Here is a 23,228-nt window from a genome sequence, read left to right on the forward strand (position 1 = left end):
ACTGACAGCCTCACCTAGCACCTCACTGACAGCTGTGTGTTACTCCAGTTATTGCCATCAGAGAGCAGCACTGACACCATCACCTAGCACCTCACTGACAGCTGTGTGTTACTCCAGTTATTGCCATCAAAGGGCAGCACTGACACCATCACCTAGCACCTCACTGACAGCTGTGTGTTACTCCAGTTATTGCCATCAGAGGGCAGCACTGACACCATCACCTAGCACCTCACTGACAGCTGTGTTTTATTCCAGTTATTGCCATCAGAGGGCAGCACTGACACCATCACCTAGCACCTCACTGACAGCTGTGTGTTATTCCAGTTATTGCCATCAGAGGGCAGCACTGACACCATCACCTAGCACCTCACTGACAGCTGTGTGCTATTCCAGTTATTGCCATCGGATGGCAGCACTGACACCATCACCTAGCACCTCACTGACAGCTGTGTGCTATTCCAGTTATTGCCATCGGAGGGCAGCACTGACACCATCACCTAGCACCTCACTGACAGCTGTGTGTTATTCCAGTTATTGCCATCAGAGGGCAGCACTGACACCATCACCTAGCACCTCACTGACAGCTGTGTGCTATTCCAGTTATTGCCATCGGAGGGCAGCACTGACACCATCACCTAGCACCTCACTGACAGCTGTGTGCTATTCCAGTTATTGCCATCGGAGGGCAGCACTGACACCATCACCTAGCACCTCACTGACAGATGTGTGCTATTCCAGTTATTGCCATTGGAGGGCAGCACTGACACCATCACCTAGCACCTCACTGACAGATGTTTGTTATTCTAGTTATTGCCATCGGAGGGCAGCGCTGACAGCCTCACCTAGCACCTCACTGACAGCTGTGTGTTATTCCAGTTATTGCCATCAGAGGGCAGCACTGACACCATCACCTAGCACCTCACTGACAGCTGTGTGTTATTCCAGTTATTGCCATCGGAGGGCAGCACTGACACCATCACCTAGCACCTCACTGACAGCTGTGTGTTATTCCAGTTATTGCCATCGGAGGGCAGCACTGACACCATCACCTAGCACCTCACTGACAGCTGTGTGTTATTCCAGTTATTGCCATCAGAGGGCAGCACTGACAGCCTCACCTAGCACCTCACTGACAGCTGTGTGTTATTCCAGTTATTGCCATCAGAGGGCAGCACTGACAGCCTCACCTAGCACCTCACTGACAGCTGTGTGTTATTCCAGTTATTGCCATCAGAGGGCAGCACTGACACCATCACCTAGCACCTCACTGACAGCTGTGTGCTATTCCAGTTATTGCCATCAGAGGGCAGCACTGACACCATCACCTAGCACCTCACTGACAGCTGTGTGTTATTCCAGTTATTGCCATCAGAGGGCAGCACTGACAGCCTCACCTAGCACCTCACTGACAGCTGTGTGTTCCAGTTATTGCCATCAGAGGGCAGCACTGACAGCCTCACCTAGCACTTCACTGACAGCTGTGTGTTATTCCAGTTATTGCCATCAGAGGGCAGCACTGACAGCCTCACCTAGCACCTCACTGACAGCTGTGTGTTACTCCAGTTATTGCCATCAGAGAGCAGCACTGACAGCCTCACCTAGCACCTCACTGACAGCTGTGTGTTACTCCAGTTATTGCCATCAAAGGGCAGCACTGACACCATCACCTAGCACCTCACTGACAGCTGTGTGTTACTCCAGTTATTGCCATCAAAGGGCAGCACTGACACCATCACCTAGCACCTCAGTGACAGCTGTGTGTTATTCCAGTTATTGCCATCGGATGGCAGCACTGACACCATCACCTAGCACCTCGCTGACAGCTGTGTGCTATTCTAGTTATTGCCATCGGAGGGCAGCACTGACACCATCACCTAGCACCTCGCTGACAGATGTTTGTTATTCTAGTTATTGCCATCGGAGGGCAGCACTGACAGCCTCACCTAGCACCTCACTGACAGCTGTGTGTTATTCTAGTTATTGCCATCGGAGGGCATCACTGACACCATCACCTAGCACCTCACTGACAGCTGTGTGTTATTCCAGTTATTGCCATCGGAGGGCAGCACTGACACCATCACCTAGCACCTCACTGACAGCTGTGTGTTATTCCAGTTATTGCCATCGGAGGGCAGCACTGACACCATCACCTAGCACCTCACTGACAGCTGTGTGTTATTCCAGTTATTGCCATCAGAGGGCAGCACTGACAGCCTCACCTAGCACCTCACTGACAGCTGTGTGTTATTCCAGTTATTGCCATCAGAGGGCAGCACTGACAGCCTCACCTAGCACCTCACTGACAGCTGTGTGTTATTCCAGTTATTGCCATCAGAGGGCAGCACTGACACCATCACCTAGCACCTCACTGACAGCTGTGTGCTATTCCAGTTATTGCCATCAGAGGGCAGCACTGACACCATCACCTAGCACCTCACTGACAGCTGTGTGTTATTCCAGTTATTGCCATCAGAGGGCAGCACTGACAGCCTCACCTAGCACCTCACTGACAGCTGTGTGTTCCAGTTATTGCCATCAGAGGGCAGCACTGACAGCCTCACCTAGCACCTCACTGACAGCTGTGTGTTATTCCAGTTATTGCCATCAGAGGGCAGCACTGACAGCCTCACCTAGCACCTCACTGACAGCTGTGTGTTACTCCAGTTATTGCCATCAGAGAGCAGCACTGACAGCCTCACCTAGCACCTCACTGACAGCTGTGTGTTACTCCAGTTATTGCCATCAAAGGGCAGCACTGACACCATCACCTAGCACCTCACTGACAGCTGTGTGTTACTCCAGTTATTGCCATCAAAGGGCAGCACTGACACCATCACCTAGCACCTCACTGACAGCTGTGTGTTATTCCAGTTATTGCCATCAGAGGGCAGCACTGACACCATCACCTAGTACCTCACTGACAGCTGTGTTTTATTCCAGTTATTGCCATCGGAGGGCAGCACTGACACCATCACCTAGCACCTCACTGACAGCTGTGTGTTATTCCAGTTATTGCCATCGGAGGGCAGCACTGACACCATCACCTAGCACCTCACTGACAGCTGTGTGTTATTCCAGTTAATGCCATCGGAGGGCAGCACTGACACCATCACCTAGCACCTCAGTGACAGCGGTGTGTTATTCCAGTTATTCCCATCGGAGGGCAGCACTGACAGCCTCACGTAGCACCTCACTGACAGCTGTGTGTTATTCCAGTTATTGCCATCGGATGGCAGGACTGACACCATCACCTAGCACCTCAGTGACAGCTGTGTGTTATTCCAGTTATTGCCATCGGATGGCAGCACTGACACCATCACCTAGCACCTCAGTGACAGCTGTGTGTTATTCCAGTTATTGCCATCGGATGGCAGCACTGACACCATCACCTAGCACCTCACTGACAGCTGTGTGCTATTCCAGTTATTGCCATCGGAGGGCAGCACTGACACCATCACCTAGCACCTCACTGACAGCTGTGTGCTATTCCAGTTATTGCCATCGGAGGGCAGCACTGACACCATCACCTAGCACCTCACTGACAGATGTGTGCTATTCCAGTTATTGCCATCGGAGGGCAGCACTGACACCATCACCTAGCACCTCACTGACAGATGTTTGTTATTCTAGTTATTGCCATCGGAGGGCAGCGCTGACAGCCTCACCTAGCACCTCACTGACAGCTGTGTGTTATTCCAGTTATTGCCATCAGAGGGCAGCACTGACACCATCACCTAGCACCTCACTGACAGCTGTGTGTTATTCCAGTTATTGCCATCGGAGGGCAGCACTGACACCATCACCTCACTGACAGCTGTGTGCTATTCCAGTTATTGCCATCAGAGGGCAGCACTGACACCATCACCTAGCACCTCACTGACAGCTGTGTGTTATTCCAGTTATTGCCATCAGAGGGCAGCACTGACAGCCTCACCTAGCACCTCACTGACAGCTGTGCGTTATTCCAGTTATTGCCATCAGATGGCAGCACAATGAAACGTACCTGGAGGTACAGTATTGCACTACAGTGTGATAGTGCCAATTGGGCAATGTCGCATGTAGGGGCTGATTCAACTAACTTCGATAAGTGCATTATTGCACTATAAGTGCCATTTTTGTGTGATATTGCATGTGTAGCTAGTCACAAAACTTCGAAAACAGGGCTATATCGTTGGTGGTACAGGGGTGGGTGAAGGTGGTAGTTACCCCAGGATGGTGTCTAGGCGTGGTGGGAGGGTAGCATGAGATATAGCAGTTGTAACCGCTAATGTAATGAAGTGGTTGATTTTTACTGCCACCCTCCCGCAAGGCCCACACACCATCCCTGGGGCAACTACTGTCCCACCTTCACCCACCCCCTGTACCAACAACAAAGCAGTGCCTGCTATTTAACCCCTTCATTACCTAAGTGGTTAGCCGCTAAGGTAATGAAACTGGCTGTAATTTAATTTTTATTACATACGAATAAATCCGGGGGTCTCCGGTGCTGAAATTAATATGCGGGTCAGCTCCGGAGACCCCCGGGGACCCCCGTTATTAATCCTATGCAGAAAAAATCCCAATTCTGATCTCGCCCCCCGTGGGGTAATTATTACAGTACGATTTGCACATCGGAGTTTACTGAATAGAAATTACTGGCAAAAAATGCGCGTTTGGGCATTTCTCCAGCTATCGCACGCATTGTTATATTCAGAGTATTATAGCTCGGTAAAAAGCCATTTAAGTGCGATATTGACCTGTTACCGAAGCTTTGTGAATAGCTACACATACAATATCGCACTAAAAGGCCATTTATTGTGCATTAATGCACTTAGCGACGTTTAGTGAATGAGCCCCATAGTATCTATAGGATACAGTATAGTTGTCTAAATTCAGCATAGCTGAACTTGATGGACGTACTGTATGTCTTTTTCAACCTCATCTACTATGTAACTATGTAAGTCTCCCCCATACCCTATGTAACTATGTAAGTCCCCCATACCCAATGTAACTATGTAAGTCCCCCCATACCCTATGTAACTATGTAAGTCCCCCCATACCCTATGTAACTATGTAAGTCCCCCCATACCCTATGTAACTACGTAAGTCCCCCCATACCCTATGTAACTATGTAAGTTCCCCCCATACCCTATGTAACTATGTAAGTCTACCCATACCCTATGTAACTATGTAAGTCCCCCCATACCCTATGTAACTATGCAATTACTGTATGTAAGTCCCCCTCATACCTTATGTAACTATGTACATCTCCCCCATACCCTATGTAACTATGTAAGTACCCCTCATACCCTCTGTAACTATGTAAGTCCCTCTATACCCTCTGTAACTATGTAACTACGTAAGTCCCCCCCCATACCCTATGTAACTATGTAAGTCCCACCCATGCCCTATGTAACTATGTAAGTCCCCCCCATACCCTTTGTAACTATGTAAGTTCCCCCATACCCTATGTAACTATGTAAGTCCCCCCATACCCTATGTAACTATGTGAGTTCCCCCCATACCCTATGTAACTATGTAAGTCTACCCATACCCTATGTAACTATGTATGTCTCCCCCATACCCTATGTAACTATGTAAGCCCCCCCATACCCAATGTAACTATGTAAATCCCCCCATACCCTATGTAACTATGTAAGTCCCCCCATACCCTATGTAACTATGTAAGACCCCCATACCCTATGTAACTACGTAAGCCCCCCCATACCCTATGTAACTATGTAAGTCTACCCATACCCTATGTAACTATGTAAGTCCCACCATACCCTATGTAACTATGCAATTACTGTATGTAAGTCCCCCTCATACCTTATGTAACTATGTACATCTCCCCCATACCCTATGTAACTATGTAAGTCCCCCTCATACCCTATGTAACTATGTAAGTCCCTCTATACCCTCTGTAACTATGTAAGTCCCTCTATACCCTCTGTAACTATGTAACTACGTAAGTCCCCCCCATACCCTATGTAACTATGTAAGTCCCACCCATACCCTACCTGTATGTAACGATGTAACTATGTATGTCCCCCCCATACCCTAGGTAACTATGTAAGTCTCCCCATGCCCTATGTAACTATGTAAGTCCCCCCATACCCTTTGTAACTATGTAAGTTCCCCCATACCCTATGTAACTATGTAAGTCCCCCCATACCCTATGTAACTATGTGAGTTCCCCCCATACCCTATGTAACTATGTAAGTCTACCCATACCCTATGTAACTATGTAAGTCCCCCCATACCCTATGTAACTATGCAATTACTGTACGTAAGTCCCCCTCATACCTTATGTAACTATGTACATCTCCCCATACCCTATGTAACTATGTAAGTCCCCCTCATACCCTTGTAACTATGTAAGTCCCTCTATACCCTCTGTAACTATGTAACTACATAAGTCCCCCCCATACCCTATGTAACTATGTATGTCCCCCCCATGCCCTACCTGTATGTAACGATGTAACTATGTATGTCCCCCCATACCCTATGTAACTATGTAAGTCCCCCCCATACCCTTTGTAACTATGTAAGTCCCCCCATATCCTATGTAACTATGTAAGTCCCCCCCATACCCTTTGTAACTATGTAAGTCCCCCCATACCCTATGTAACTATGTAAGTCCCCCCATGCCCTATGTAACTATGTAAGTCCCACCCATACCCTTTGTAACTATGTAAGCCCCCCATACCCTATGTAACTATGCAAATACTGTATGTAAGTCCCCCCCATACCCTTTGTAACTATGTAAGTCCCCCCATACCCTATGTAACTATGTAAGTCCCCCTATGTAACTATGTAAGTCCCACCCATACCCTTTGTAACTATGTAAGCCCCCCATACCCTATGTAACTATGCAAATACTGTATGTAAGTCCCCCTCATACCCTATGTAACTATGTAAGTCCCCCCATACCCTATGTAACTATGTAACTATGTAACTATGTAAGTCCCCCCATACCCTATGTAACTACGTAACTATGTAAGTCCCCCCATACCCTATGTAACTATGTAACTATATAAGTCCCCACATACCCTATGTAACTGTGTAACTATGTAAGTCCCCTCATACCCTATGTAACTATGTAAGTCCCCCCATACCCTATTTAACTATGTAAGTCCCACCCATACCCTTTGTAACTATGTAAGCCCCCCATACCCTATGTAACTATGCAAATACTGTATGTAAGTCCCCCTCATACCCTATGTAACTATGTAAGTCCCCCCATACCCTATGTAACTATGTAACTATGTAAGTCCCCCCATACCCTATGTAACTACGTAACTATGTAAGTCCCCCCCATACCCTATGTAACTATGTAACTATATAAGTCCCCACATACCCTATGTAACTGTGTAACTATGTAAGTCCCCTCATACCCTATGTAACTATGTAAGTCCCCCCATACCCTATTTAACTATGTAAGTCCCCCCCATACCCTATGTAACTATGTAAGTCCCTCCATGCCCTATGTAACTATGTTGCTATGTAAGTCCCCCCCATACCCTATGTAACTATGCAAGTCCCCCCATGCCCTATGTAACTATGTAAGTCCCCCCATACCCTATGTAACTATGTAACTATGTAAGTCCCCCCATACCCTATGTAACTATGTAACTATGTAAGTCCCCACATAGCCTATGTAACTATGTAAGTCCCCCCCATACCCTATGTCAGGGGAGCGCAATCTGTTTTCCCTGCAACCCCCTGCCGGCTCTTCCCCTCTCTTCGTGCCCCCTCCCTGTTACCTTGGCTCTGGCGTCGGCATCATGACATCACGTTGCCATGGTGATGCGTCTCCAGGAGCGAGGTAAGTGCAGGTTACAGAGTCCTTCGCCAGGTACCCGGCACTTCATTTAAGTGCCTACGGGATGCGCGCGGGGCCTCTGTAAACCCTGCGCCCCCCGCAGACAATCTCGCGCCGCCCAGTTCGCGCCCCGCTGCCCTATGTAACTATGTAAGTCCCCCCCAATACCCTATGTAACTATAGTGACTTGAATAGGCGTGCCTGATTTGATCTATTGTACTTTAATACACCTGTAAATAACCCCCAATAACTCACAGACCTGGCTTCCCCCCTGTGGGTACTAACCAGGTACATCCCCTTGGGTATAAGTATTAAGGGCATTGAGCTTTAATTTACAGGATGAATGACACCATTAACACAATGGGGCCTATTCTAGCAGGTTTGATACCCAACTCATCGAGGTTTTTGAGCAGTTCTCGCACAAATTGGCATGGTTGCTATTCAGAAAGCCTCGATGAGTTGCCAACCTCGTACGGGGAGTGTATTTTCCTGAGCTTTCTCACGCCTGGCCAAACTCACCACGCAGGAGCTGCCAAACAGCAAAATAGCACCGTTTTGATAAAATCACGCTATTCTAGTAGCCACGAATATCTCATCAGGGCCCTGAAATAGCGTGTTTATCAAAGATCTCATCTCGCCACCCCAAGGATGGCGAGATGAGATTTGAGAGTGGGACTAAGAAAAAAAATTAATTTTTCCTGCATTGGATTGAAGCCGGGAGTTTGTGGAGCTGATATATAAAAAAAAAAATATTGTTGTGTATTTTTTCTATTTTTTTAGGTCACCCTTTGACTGCCATAGTGGTTAATCATGCCCATATTATATGGGCATGATGTACAACTGTGCCAATCAATGGGTAAAGGGTGGGGGTAGTTGCCTCAAGGAGGTTGGTTAGGCCTCCCGGGTGGGTAGCGGGTGGGGGGTTAACCCCATAATTACTAGAGCGGTTACTAACCGCTAAGGTGATTAAGGGGTTAGGGGTCATTAGCTTGTATTTTGATTGTACTGCTGCTGCCCACGGAGGACATGGACGAGGAGGACGGTGATTAGGACAGCCTTCATTCATCCTGGCAGGGGTAAGTAGACATTTTATTTACTTAATGGTGGCTGGATAATATTTCATTTTGAATGGGAAAATTAGCTATTATCCATATCTGGATAATAGTAATTTTGCCCATTACTTTACTGTATGTGTTGGGGGGGGGGGGGGGGAGTTTTTGAGGGTAGAGGAGGTGGGTAGTAGGGTTGTTGTATTTTGGGTTTGTTGGGGGTAGTTGCCCCAAAGGTGGGTGGTCAGGCCTCTTGGGTGGGTAGCAGGTGTGTTTATCCCCTTCGTTACCATAGCGGTTCCCACCGCTATGGTAGTGAAGGGGTTAACTCCTCCTGCAACCTTCCCGGCAGGCCTAACCACCCACCCTGGGGCATCTACCCCTTTCATCCACCCCCTGTACCCCCAACAAACCGGGTACTCATGTTTAACCTCTTCATTGGTAATGAAGATGTTTGTATTTGAATACTAATGCAGGGGGTCTCCAGAGCAGTCAATTAGTGATATGCGCTCCAACATATAAGTCCAATCCTGATATAAATCTTTTGAGTGATAATGTAGAAAATAGGTACTGGGGCTAGTGAGGTATGTATTCATAATGTAGCATATACCATTTTCACTCCTTGATAAAGGGCGATTGCCGAAACGCGTAGGAGTGTACCTACCTCCGTTTTTTTAAAACTATGGAACAATAAAGTACTTGATATATTTTTATTAGTTTTTGGTGTGGGACCCACTTTGTTCAGGGCTGTGCGTTGGAGTATTTTCCCTTGGGTCTCCGGAGCAGAACTGCATTGATTTCAGGTCCGGGGAACCCCTGCTTCCCATGTTACAGGCCCCGGTATGGGGTGCCAGTATCCCCATGCAATGTATAAATCCCCCGCGTCACATGACAGGCACTCCTTCTCCCTGCCGAAGCGCTGGAAGATGCGTGAAACGCGTTGCAGTATTCGTTTTTTTTCTCTCCGTCCATGTTGTCACATTTTTCAATAAATCAAGTTTAAACTAGTTTGTTATTGCAGCCCTTATAATCACACTGCAGATGTGCTCCGCTTGTTATCTACACGGATTTCCTACTCTATAAAACTGCAGCGGGAATCTAATATCTAATGTTCCACCACATTATACAGGGAAAAGTGACAGGAGCTGTGATGGACTTAGAGAAGTGTAGATACAGTATGTTGTAGGTTGTGATATCCTTTAATAGACCATCAAGGTTTGGGAAGCTCTGTATAAGTGAAGAAGAGACCTGTGAGATTTGGAAAGCTGTGTACATGTGAAGAAGAGACCTGTGAGATTTGGAAAGCTCTGTACACGTGAAGAGGAGACCTGTGAGGTTTAGGAAGCTATGTACATGTGCAGAAGAGATCCGTGAGGTTTTCAGTGCTCGGTACATGTGAAGAAAAGACCTGTGAGGTTTGGAAAGCTCTGTACATGTGAAGAAGAGACCTGTGAGGTTTGGAAGCTCTGTACATGTGAAGAAGAGACCTGTGAGATTTGGGAAGCTCTGTACATGTGAAGAAGAGATCTATGTGATACGGAATGCTATTGTAGCCATGTGTAAAATTGGTGTACAGATCTCTCTCATGCTGGCAGTAATCCTGGTAAGTATGCAGGGTTGCCAGTAACAATCATGGAGGTTTGCCCTCAAACCCCGGTGAAGTGTCATATGTAGCAAAGTAAGTGACAACATGCTTTGTGTCCACTGTTAGTGACACAGAGGTGGGTCTGTTTCTGGAGTCTATATAAGACACAGAACTGCCTAAAGTTAGTGTTAACTGTTAAGTGTTAGGTGCGTTAGGTTAATGTTCCTGAGGGAAGTGTCTGCAGCAGTTCAAGTCTGCCTGTCAGATACTTCAGTGCAAGCTGACTACACACTGTGTCCAGGGACCTGGCACAGCTGGTGGATCTCCCTTAGGGGAGAGGTGGAGAACAACTCAATTAAGAGAGGAGGAACCTTCTGCATGGAGTACTCCAACAGAATGAGCGGCTAAGTGACGACCGCGATGAGGGGCAGTCTGCCTATGGAGATGACATTAAAGATGCCCTGGTTCAAATGATCCCTCCTGTGTGAGTGTGGAGTTATTCCCCAGGAGGATGCACCAAGAAGGAGTTCCCCATCAGATACGTCCCCCTGCTGCTGCAGAGATCCTGATGGGGTGGAGGCGCTGTACCAGATGTGAGTAGGACTCAGAGCACACTACCTCAGACGCCTGTCATGGTGATATTCCCCATAACATCCAGCGGGAGTCTCAGGAGTCCTGTAAGCCAGCAGGTGCACCACATCACACAGACATGTAATGGGGGCGATTAGACCACAGGGGCCAATATGAGATTGGGTGGGGGCCCTATAACCGTTACACTATGTACATGTGAAGAAGAGACCTCTGAGGTTTGGAAGCTCTGTACATGTGAAGAAGAGACCTGTGAGGTTTTCAATGCTTTGTACATGTGAAGAAGAGACCTGTGAGGTTTGATAAGCTCTGTACATGTGAAGAAGAGACCTATGAGGTTTGGTAAGCTCTGTACATGTGAAGAAGAGACCTGTGAGGTTTGGGAAGCTCTGTACATGTGAAGAAGAGATCTGTGTGGTTCGGACTGCTATGTACATGTGAAGAAGAGACCTGTGAGGTTTGGAAAGCTTTGCACATCTGAAAAAAGTGACCTGTGAGTTTGGAAAGTTCTGTACACATGAAGAAGAGACCTGTGTGGGTTTGAAGCTCTGTACATGTGAAGAAGAGACCTGTGAGGTTTGGAATGCTATGTACATGTGAAGAAAAGACCTGTGAGGTTTGGGAAGCTGTGCATGTGAAGAAGAGACCTGTGAGGTTTGGAATGTTCTGTACACGTGAAGAAGAGACCTGTGAGGTCTACAAATCGCTGTATGTAGAGGCGTGCTGTGTATCTAGTGGCGCTGTGTGTGTATTGGCGGTGGGCGATGTATGTAGATGCGCTGTGTGTGTGTATAGGCGGTGAGCGATGTATGTAGAGGTGCTGTGTGTGTTTAGGCGGTGGGTGATGTATGTAGAGGTGCTGTGTGTATAGGCGGTGGGCGATGTATGTAGCGGCGCTGTGTGTGTATAGGCGGTGGGTGATGTATGTAGATGCGCTGTGTGTGTGTGTATAGGCGGTGGGCGATGTATGTAGAGGTGCCGTGTGTGTATAGGCGGTGGGCGATGTATGTAGAGGTGCTGTGTGTGTATAGGCAGTGGGTGATGTATGTAGAGGCGCTGTGTGTGTATAGGCGGTGGGCGATGTATGTAGAGGTGCTGTGTATGTATAGGCGGGGGGCGATGTATGTAGAGGTGCTGTGTATTTATAGGAGGTGGGCGATGTATGTAGAGGTGCTGTGTGTGTATAGGCGGTGGGTGATGTATGTAGAGGCACTGTGTGTGTATAGGCGGTGGGCGATGTATGTAGAGGTGCCGTGTGTGTATAGGCGGTGGGCGATGTATATAGAGGTGCTGTGTATGTATAGGCGGGGGGCGATGTATGTAGAGGTGCTGTGTATTTATAGGCGGTGGGCGATGTATGTAGAGGTGCTGTGTATTTATAGGCGGTGGGCGATGTATGTAGAGGTGCTGTGTGTGTATAGGCGGTGGGTGATGTATGTAGAGGCACTGTGTGTGTATAGGCAGTGGGCGATGTATGTAGAGGTGCTGTGTGTGTATAGGCGGTGGGCGATGTATGTAGAGTTGCTGGGTATGTATAGGCGGTGGGCGATGTATGTAGAGCTGCTGTGTGTGTGTATAGGCGCTGTGCGATGTATATAGAGGTGCTGTGTGTGTATAGGCCGTGGGCGATGTATGTAAAGGTGCTGTGTGTATGTATAGACGGTAGGCGATGTATGTAGAGCTGATGTGTGTGTATATGCGGTGGGTGATGTATGTAGAGGTGCTGTGTGTGTATAGGCGGTGGGTGATGTATGTAGAGGCGCTGTGTGTGTATAGGCGGTGGGCGATGTATGTAGAGGTGCTGTGTATGTAGATGCGGTGGGCGATGTATGTAGAGTTGCTGTGTGTGTATAGGCGGTGGGCGATGTATGTAGAGGTGCTGTGTGTATGTAGAAGCGGTGGGCGATGTATGTAGAGGCGCTGTGTGTGTATAGGCGGTGGGTGATGTATGTAGAGGTGCTGTGTGTGTATAGGCGGTGGGCGATGTTTGTAGAGCTGCTGTGTGTGTATAGGCGGTGGGCGATGTACTGTATGTAGAGGTGCTGTGTGTGTATGTAGAAGCGGTGGGTGATGTATGTAGAGGTGCTGTGTGTGTATAGGCGGTGGGCGATGTTTGTAGAGTTGCTGTGTGTGTACAGGCGGTGGGCGATGGATGTAGAGGTGCTGTGTGTGTATAGGCGGTGGGCGATGTATGTAGAGGTGCTGTGTGTGTATGTAGAAGCGGTGGGCGATGTATGTAGAGGCGGTGGGCGATGTATGTAGAGTTGCTGTGTGTGTATAGGTGCTGGGCGATGTATGTAGAGGTGCTGTGTGTGTATAGGCGGTGGACGATGTATGTAGAGTTGCTGTGTGTGTATGTAGAAGCGGTGGGCGATGTATGTAGAGTTGCTGGGTATGTATAGGCGGTGGGTGATGTATGTAGAGGTGCTGTGTGTGTATAGGCGGTGGGCGATATATGTAGAGGTGCTGTGTGTGTATAGGCGGTGGGCGTTGTATGTAGAGGTGCTGTGTGTGTATAGGCGGTGGGCGATGTATGTAGAGGTGCTGTGTGTGTATAGGCGGTGGGTGATGTATGTAGAGGTGCTGTGTGTGTATAGGCGGTGGGTGATATATGTAGAGGCGCTGTGTGTGTATAGGCGGTGGGCGATGTATGTAGAGGTGCTGTGTATGTAGATGCGGTGGGCGATGTATGTAGAGTTGCTGTGTGTGTATAGGCGGTGGGCGATGTATGTAGAGGTGCTGTGTGTGTATGTAGAAGCGGTGGGCGATGTATGTAGAGGTGCTGTGTGTGTATAGGCGGTGGGTGATGTATGTAGAGGTGCTGTGTGTGTATAGGCGGTGGGCGATGTTTGTAGAGCTGCTGTGTGTGTATAGGCGGTGGGCGATGTACTGTATGTAGAGGTGCTGTGTGTGTATGTAGAAGCGGTGGGTGATGTATGTAGAGGTGCTGTGTGTGTATAGGCGGTGGGCGATGTACTGTATGTAGAGGTGCTATGTGTGTATGTAGAAGCGGTGGGCGATGTATGTAGAGGCGGTGGGCGATGTATGTAGAGTTGCTGTGTGTGTATAGGTGCTGGGCGATGTATGTAGAGTTGCTGTGTGTGTATGTAGAAGCGGTGGGCGATGTATGTAGAGTTGCTGGGTATGTATAGGCGGTGGGCGATATATGTAGAGGTGCTGTGTGTGTATAGGCGGTGGGCGATGTATGTAGAGGTGCTGTGTGTGTATAGGCGGGGGGCGATGTATGTAGAGGTGCTGTGTATTTATAGGCGGTGGGCGATGTATGTAGAGGTGCTGTGTGTGTATAGGCGGTGGGTGATGTATGTAGAGGCACTGTGTGTGTATAGGCAGTGGGCGATGTATGTAGAGTTGCTGGGTATGTATAGGCGGTGGGCGATGTATGTAGAGCTGCTCTGTGTGTGTATAGGCGCTGTGCGATGTATATAGAGGTGCTGTGTGTGTATAGGCCGTGGGCGATGTATGTAGAGGTGATGTGTGTATATATAGACGGTAGGCGATGTATGTAGAGCTGATGTGTATGTATATGCGGTGGGTGATGTATGTAGAGGTGCTGTGTGTGTATAGGCGGTGGGTGATGTATGTAGAGGTGCTGTGTGTTGTGACAGAAACCAGGGGATGGTAATAAATTCCGTATATAGGGCTCCCAGGATACTAGACAGTTTCTATCCTGTTTGGCCTGGGAGTGCAGCCTTATAATACATACACTCCATCCCACAGTTTGGCAAGCGCTGGAACTGAGGGATGAGAGATCCAGACCAGAGTTTGTCTGCTGCCTGATTTCTGTCACCTGTCATGCTAATTAGGAATCAGGTATGAAAGACTGATTTCCTGTTTGCTCTGGTCTCTCCACAAGAGCCAGGAGGCTGGAAGGCTGCTGAACTACAGAGGGGAGAAGCCTCTTCCCCAAACAGGTTCAATCTTTCTGTTCATTTGTGTAAGACTGCAAAAGTACCTTGTTTTGTTGTTGGGAGTGGAAAAGCCACTTCCAACCCTGAGTCAGGGATATCTAAGTTAAGTTATCGCTCAGGTGAGCAGCTTTTGTTTTGATCTGTTTTCTGTTGTATGCACTGTGGCAGTCTCAGTGCCTGGGACTGAATAAACCAGGCATAGCCTGTTTAAAGGAACAGTACGTGACGCCTCATCATTTTAACCTACCCTAAAAGACCGTGTTCTAAACAGTCCCGGACAAACGACGGAGCCCCGGAGTAAGCCGTTTGTCAGTGTGTATAGGCGGTGGGCGATGTATGTAGAGGTGCTGTGTGTGTATAGGCGGTGGGCGATGTATGTAGAGGTGCTGTGTGTGTATAGGCGGTGGGCGTTGTATGTAGAGGTGCTGTGTGTGTATAGGCGGTGGGCGATGTATGTAGAGGTGCTGTGTGTGTATAGGCGGTGGGCGATGTATGTAGAGGTGCTGTGTATGTATAGGCGGGGGGCGATGTATGTAGAGGTGCTGTGTGTGTATAGGCGGTGGGCGTTGTATGTAGAGGTGCTGTGTGTGTATAGGCGGTGGGCGATGTATGTAGAGGTGCTGTGTGTGTATAGGCGGTGGGCGATGTATGTGGAGGTGCTGTGTATTTATAGGCGGTGGGCGATGTATGTAGAGGTGCTGTGTGTGTATAGGCGGTGGGTGATGTATGTAGAGGCACTGTGTGTGTATAGGCAGTGGGCGATGTATGTAGAGGTTCTGTGTGTGTATAGGCGGTGGGTGATATATGTAGAGGCGCTGTGTGTGTATAGGCGGTGGGTGATATATGTAGAGGTGCTGTGTATGTATAGGCGGTGGGCGATGTATGTAGAGGTGCTGTGTGTGTATTGGCGGTGGGTGATGTATGTAGAGGTGCTGTGTGTGTATAGGCGGTGGGTGATATATGTAGAGGCGCTGTGTGTGTATAGGCGGTGGGTGATATATGTAGAGGTGCTGTGTATGTATAGGCGGTGGGCGATGTATGTAGAGGTGCTGTGTGTGTATTGGCCGTGGGCGATGTATGTAGAGGTGATGTGTGTATGTATAGACGGTAGGCGATGTATGTAGAGCTGATGTGTATGTATATGCGGTGGGTGATGTATGTAGAGGTGCTGTGTGTGTATAGGCGGTGGGTGATGTATGTAGAGGTGCTGTGTGTTGTGACAGAAACCAGGGGATGGTAATAAATTCCGTATATAGGGCTCCCAGGATACTAGACAGTTTCTATCCTGTTTGGCCTGGGAGTGCAGCCTTATAATACATACACTCCATCCCACAGTTTGGCAAGCGCTGGAACTGAGGGATGAGAGATCCAGACCAGAGTTTGTCTGCTGCCTGATTTCTGTCACCTGTCATGCTAATTAGGAATCAGGTATGAAAGACTGATTTCCTGTTTGCTCTGGTCTCTCCACAAGAGCCAGGAGGCTGGAAGGCTGCTGAACTACAGAGGGGAGAAGCCTCTTCCCCAAACAGGTTCAATCTTTCTGTTCATTTGTGTAAGACTGCAAAAGTACCTTGTTTTGTTGTTGGGAGTGGAAAAGCCACTTCCAACCCTGAGTCAGGGATATCTAAGTTAAGTTATCGCTCAGGTGAGCAGCTTTTGTTTTGATCTGTTTTCTGTTGTATGCACTGTGGCAGTCTCAGTGCCTGGGACTGAATAAACCAGGCATAGCCTGTTTAAAGGAACAGTATGTGACGCCTCATCATTTTAACCTACCCTAAAAGACCGTGTTCTAAACAGTCCCGGACAAACGACGGAGCCCCGGAGTAAGCCGTTTGTCACAGTGTGTATAGGCGGTGGGCGATGTATGTAGAGGTGCTGTGTGTGTATAGGCAGTGGGTGATATATGTAGAGGCGCTGTGTGTGTATAGGCGGTGGGCGATGTATGTAGAGGTGCTGTGTGTGTATAGGCGGTGGGTGATATATGTAGAGGCGCTGTGTGTGTATAGGCGGTGGGCGATGTATGTAGAGGTGCTGTGTATGTAGATGCGGTGGGCGATGTATGTAGAGTTGCTGTGTGTGTATAGGCGGTGGGCGATGTATGTAGAGGTGCTGTGTGTGTATTGGCGGTGGGCGATGTATGTAGAGGTGCTGTGTGTGTATAGGCGGTGGGTTATGTATGTAGAGGTGCTGTGTGTGTATAGGCTGTGGGCGATGTTTGTAGAGCTGCTGTGTGTGTATAGGCGGTGGGCGATGTACTGTATGTAGAGGTGCTGTGTGTGTATGTAGAAGCGGTGGGTGATGTATGTAGAGGTGCTGTGTGTGTATAGGTGGTGGGCGATGTTTGTAGATTTGCTGTGTGTGTATAGGCGGTGGGCGATGTATGTAGAGGTGCTGTGTGTGTATGTAGAAGCGGTGGGCGATGTATGTAGTGGCGGTGGGCGATGTATGTAGAGTTGCTGGGTATGTATAGGCGGTGGGCGATGTATGTAGAGGTGCTGTGTGTATAGGCGGTGGGCGATGTATGTAGAGGTGCTGTGTGTGTATAGGCGGTGGGTGATATATGTAGAGGCGCTGTGTGTGTATAGGCGGTGGGTGATATATGTAGAGGTGCTGTGTGTATGTATAGGCGGTGGGCGATGTATGTAGAGGTGCTGTGTGTGTATTGGCGGTGGGCGATGTATGTAGAGGTGCTGTGTGTGTATAGGCGGTGGGTGATGTGTGTAGAGGTGCTGTGTGTGTATAGGCGGTGGGCGATGTATGTAGAGATGCTGTGTGTGTATAGGCGGTGGGCGATGTATGTAGAGGTGCTGTGTGTGTATAGGCGGGGGGCGATGTATGTAGAGGTTTTGTGTGTATGTATAGGTGGCGGGCGATGTATGTAGAGTTGCTGTGTGTGTATAGGCGGTGGGCGATGTATGTAGAGTTGCTGTGTGTGTATAGGCGGTGGGTGATGTATGTAGAGGTGCTGTGTGTGTATAGGCGGTGGGCGATGTATGTAGAGCTGCTGTATGTGTATAGGCGGGGGGCGATGTATGTAGAGGTTTTGTGTGTATGTATAGGCGGTGGGCGATGTATGTAGAGTTGCTGTGTGTGTATAGGCGGTGGGCGATGTATGTAGAGGTGCTGTGTGTGTATAGGCGGTGGGCGATGTATGTAGAGGTGCTGTGTGTGTATGGGCGGTGGGCGATGTATGTAGAGGTGCTGTGTGTATGTATAGGCGGTGGGCAATGTATGTAGAGCTGCTGTGTGTGTATAGGTGGTGGGTGATGTATGGAGAGGTGCTGTGTGTGTATAGGTGCTGGGCGATGTATGTAGAGTTGCTGTGTGTGTATAGGCAGTTGGCGATATATGTAGATGCACTGTGTGTGTATAGGTGCTGAGTAATGTATGTAGAGGCGCTGTGTGTATAGGCGGTGTGCGATGTATGTAGAGTTGCTGTATGTGTATAGGCGGTGGGCGATGTATGTAGAGGTGCTGTGTGTATAGGCGGTGGGCGATGTATGTAGAGTTGCTGTGTGTGTATGTAGAGGTGCTGTGTGTGTGTATAGGCGGTGGGCGATGTATGTAGAGGTGCTGTGTGTGTATAGGTGGTGGGCGATGTATGTATAGTTGCTGTGTGTGTATAGGCGGTGGGCGATGTATGTAGAGGTGCTGTGTGTATGTAGAAGCGGTGGGCGATGTATGTAGAGGTACTGTGTGTGTATAGGCAGTGGGTTATGTATGTAGAGGTGCTGTGTGTGTATAGGCTGTGGGCGATGTTTGTAGAGCTGCTGTGTGTGTATAGGCGGTGGGCAATGTACTGTATGTAGAGGTGCTGTGTGTGTATGTAGAAGCGGTGGGTGATGTATGTAGAGGTGCTGTGTGTGTATAGGCGGTGGGCGATGTTTGTAGAGTTGCTGTGTGTGTATAGGCGGTGGGCGATGTATGTAGAGGTGCTGTGTGTGTATGTAGAAGCGGTGGGCGATGTATGTAGAGGCGGTGGGCGATGTATGTAGAGTTGCTGGGTATGTATAGGCGGTGGGCGATGTATGTAGAGGTGCTGTGTGTATAGGCGGTGGGCGATGTATGTAGAGGTGCTGTGTGTGTATAGGCGGTGGACGATGTATGTAGAGTTGCTGTGTGTGTATGTAGAAGCGGTGGGCGATGTATGTAGAGGTGCTGTGTGTATAGGCAGTGGGTGATGTATGTAGAGGTGCTGTGTGTGTATAGGCAGTGGGTGATGTATGTAGAGGTGCTGTGTGTGTATAGGCGGTGGGTGATATATGTAGAGGCGCTGTGTGTGTATAGGCGGTGGGCGATGTATGTAGAGGTGCTGTGTATGTAGATGCGGTGGGCGATGTATGTAGAGTTGCTGTGTATGTATAGGCGGTGGGCGATGTATGTAGAGGTGCTGTGTGTGTATGTAGAAGCGGTGGGCGATGTATGTAGAGGTACTGTGTGTGTATAGGCAGTGGGTTATGTATGTAGAGGTGCTGTGTGTGTATAGGCTGTGGGCGATGTTTGTAGAGCTGCTGTGTGTGTATAGGCGGTGGGCGATGTACTGTATGTAGAGGTGCTGTGTGTGTATGTAGAAGCGGTGGGTGATGTATGTAGAGGTGCTGTGTGTGTATAGGTGGTGGGCGATGTTTGTAGAGTTGCTGTGTGTATAGGCGGTGGGCGATGTATGTAGAGTTGCTGTGTGTGTATGTAGAAGCGGTGGGCGATGTATGTAGAGTTGCTGGGTATGTATAGGCGGTGGGCGATGTATGTAGAGGTGCTGTGTGTATAGGCGGTGGGCGATGTATGTAGAGGTGCTGTGTGTGTATAGGCGGTGGGTGATATATGTAGAGGCGCGGTGGGTGATATATGTAGAGGTGCTGTGTATGTATAGGCGGTGGGCGATTTATGTAGAGGTGCTGTGTGTGTATTGGCGGTGGGCGATGTATGTAGAGGTGCTGTGTGTGTATAGGCGGTTGGTGATGTGTGTAGAGGTGCTGTGTGTGTATAGGCGGTGGGCGATGTATGTAGAGATGCTGTGTGTGTATAGGCGGTGGGCGATGTATGTAGAGGTGCTGTGTGTGTATAGGCGGGGGGCGATGTATGTAGAGGTTTTGTGTGTATGTATAGGTGGCGGGCGATGTATGTAGAGTTGCTGTGTGTGTATAGGCGGTGGGCGATGTATGTAGAGTTGCTGTGTGTGTATAGGCGGTGGGTGATGTATGTAGAGGTGCTGTGTGTGTATAGGCGGTGGGCGATGTATGTAGAGCTGCTGTGTGTGTATAGGCGGGGGGTGATGTATGTAGAGGTTTTGTGTGTATGTATAGGCGGTGATGTATGTAGAGTTGCTGTGTGTATAGGCGGTGGGCGATGTATGTAGAGGTGCTGTGTGTGTATAGGCGGTGGGCGATGTATGTAGAGGTGCTGTGTGTGTATGGGCGGTGGGCGATGTATGTAGAGGTGCTGTGTGTATGTATAGGCGGTGGGCGATGTATGTAGAGCTGCTGTGTGTGTATAGGTGGTGGGTGATGTATGGAGAGGTGCTGTGTGTGTATAGGTGCTGGGCGATGTATGTAGAGTTGCTGTGTGTGTATAGGCAGTTGGCGATATATGTAGATGCACTGTGTGTGTATAGGTGCTGAGTAATGTATGTAGAGGCGCTGTGTGTATAGGCGGTGTGCGATGTATGTAGAGTTGCTGTATGTGTATAGGCGGTGGGCGATGTATGTAGAGGTGCTGTGTGTATAGGCGGTGGGCGATGTATGTAGAGTTGCTGTGTGTGTATGTAGAGGTGCTGTGTGTGTGTATAGGCGGTGGGCGATGTTTGTAGAGTTGCTGTGTGTGTATAGGCGGTGGGCGATGTATGTAGAGGTGCTGTGTGTGTATGTAGAAGCGGTGGGCGATGTATGTAGAGGCGGTGGGCGATGTATGTAGAGTTGCTGGGTATGTATAGGCGGTGGGCGATGTATGTAGAGGTGCTGTGTGTATAGGCGGTGGGCGATGTATGTAGAGATGCTGTGTGTGTATAGGCGGTGGGCGTTGTATGTAGAGGTGCTGTGTGTGTATAGGCGGTGGGTGATATATGTAGAGGCGCTGTGTGTGTATAGGCGGTGGGTGATATATGTAGAGGCGCTGTGTGTATAGGCGGTGGGCGATGTATGTAGAGGTGCTGTGTATGTATAGGCGGTGGGCGATGTATGTAGAGGTGCTGTGTGTGTATTGGCGGTGGGCGATGTATGTAGAGGTGCTGTGTGTGTATAGGCGGTGGGTGATGTGTGTAGAGGTGCTGTGTGTGTATAGGCGGTGGGCGATGTATGTAGAGGTGCTGTGTTTGTATAGGCGGGGGGCGATATATGTAGAGGTTTTGTGTGTATGTATAGGTGGCGGGCGATGTATGTAGAGTTGCTGTGTGTGTATAGGCGGTGGGCGATGTATGTAGAGTTGCTGTGTGTGTATAGGCGGTGGGTGATGTATGTAGAGGTGCTGTGTGTGTATAGGCGGTGGGCGATGTATGTAGAGCTGCTGTGTGTGTATAGGCGGGGGGCGATGTATGTAGAGGTTTTGTGTGTATGTATAGGCGGTGGGCGATGTATGTAGAGTTGCTGTGTGTGTATAGGCGGTGGGCGATGTATGTAGAGGTGCTGTGTGTGTATAGGCGGTGGGCGATGTATGTAGAGGTGCTGTGTGTATGTATAGGCGGTGGGCGATGTATGTAGAGCTGCTGTGTGTGTATAGGTGGTGGGCGATGTATGGAGAGGTGCTGTGTGTGTATAGGCGGTGGGCGATGTATGTAGAGGTGCTGTGTGTGTATAGGTGCTGGGCGATGTATGTAGAGTTGCTGTGTGTGTATAGGCGGTGGGCGATATATGTAGATGCACTGTGTGTGTATAGGTACTGAGTAATGTATGTAGAGGCGCTGTGTGTATAGGCGGTGTGCGATGTATGTAGAGTTGCTGTATGTGTATAGGCGGTGGGCGATGTATGTAGAGTTGCTGTGTGTGTATGTAAAGGTGCTGTGTGTGTATAGGCAGTGGGCGATGTATGTAGAGGTGCTGTGTGTATGTATAGGCGGTGGGCCATGTATTTAGAGATGCTGTGTGTGTTTAGGCAGTGTGCGATGTATGTAGAGTTGCTGTGTGTGTATAGGCGGGGGCAATGTATGTAGAGGTGCTGTGTGTGTATAGGTGCTGGGCGATGTATGTAGAGGTGCTGTGTGTGTATAGGCGGTGGGCGATGGATGTAGAGGTGCTGTGTGTGTATAGGCGGTGGGTGATGTATGTAGAGGCGCTGTGTGTGTGTGTATAGGCGGTGGGCGATGTATGTAGAGGTGCTGTGTGTATGTAGAGGCGCTGTGTGTATAGGTGCTATGTATATGTACAGGTGCACTGTTACCTGTAAGCTTTGGGTGCCTGTCTCCTCTCTGCCGCTGTCTCAGGACTGGCTGATCTTGGCACTGTGGTCCCCATGTTTATAAACTCTCCGGGGAGCGGTGCCAGGCGTGAATCTCTCCGGGGAGCGGTGCCAGGCGTGTATCGCCCTCAGGAACACGGAAGTCTGGACACATTTAGATAAAAGCTGATTCCTCCCAAACAGCCCAGAGGCTTCTGGTGAGATTGACGGTTCATTATTATAGGTGTTGCAATTAGCAATAGTACTGTAATTATTTATAAGATGAACTAATTACTGTATGCACTCGCAGAATTAATTAATATGCAAGACATAATTCCGGATAACATAGAAACTCTCCTTCCCAGTGTTATCACAAACTGGCCCAGATCCACGATCCACAGGAGGTGCTCAGCTTTAGTCCAATTCAAAATTGTCTAAGACCGTCTATGGGGTCTGCCACCACTCCAACTCATTGCCGCCACTCCAACTCACCGCTGCCACTCCAACTCACCACCGCACTCCAACTCACTGCCACCACTCCAACTCACCGCCGCCACTCCAACTCACCGCTGCCACTCCAACTCACTGCCTCCACTCCAACTCACTGCCTCCACTCAAACTCACCACCACCACTCCAACTCGCCACCACCACTCCAACTTACCACCGCCACTCCAACTCACCACCGCCACTCCAACTCACCACCGCCACTCCAATTCACTGCCGCCACTCCAACTCATTGTCACCACTCCAAATCATTGCCGCCACTCCAAATCATTGCTGCCACTCCAACTCACCACCGCCACTCCAACTCACCGCCACCACTCCAACTCACTGCCGCCACTCCAACTCACCACCGCACTCCAACTCACTGCCACCACTCCAACTCACTGCCGCCACTCCAACTCAC

At 49.1% G+C, this 23,228-nt stretch overlaps 1 protein-coding gene across 1 annotated transcript in view; it reads right to left on the reverse strand.

Annotated features, from left to right (window-relative positions):
• The window catches only part of LOC142473287 (tyrosinase-like), a 34,441-nt gene extending 11,984 nt beyond the window's left edge, over positions 1-22,457 (reverse strand). The window contains exon 1 of the mRNA XM_075580490.1: positions 22,324-22,457. The gene's annotated coding sequence lies outside the window, so the exon portion shown is untranslated. The remainder of the gene's footprint in view (positions 1-22,323) is intronic.
• Between the last annotated feature and the right edge of the window lie 771 nt (positions 22,458-23,228).

This window comes from Ascaphus truei, assembly GCF_040206685.1.
Source record: "Ascaphus truei isolate aAscTru1 chromosome 2 unlocalized genomic scaffold, aAscTru1.hap1 SUPER_2_unloc_5, whole genome shotgun sequence".
NCBI lineage: Eukaryota > Metazoa > Chordata > Amphibia > Anura > Ascaphidae > Ascaphus > Ascaphus truei.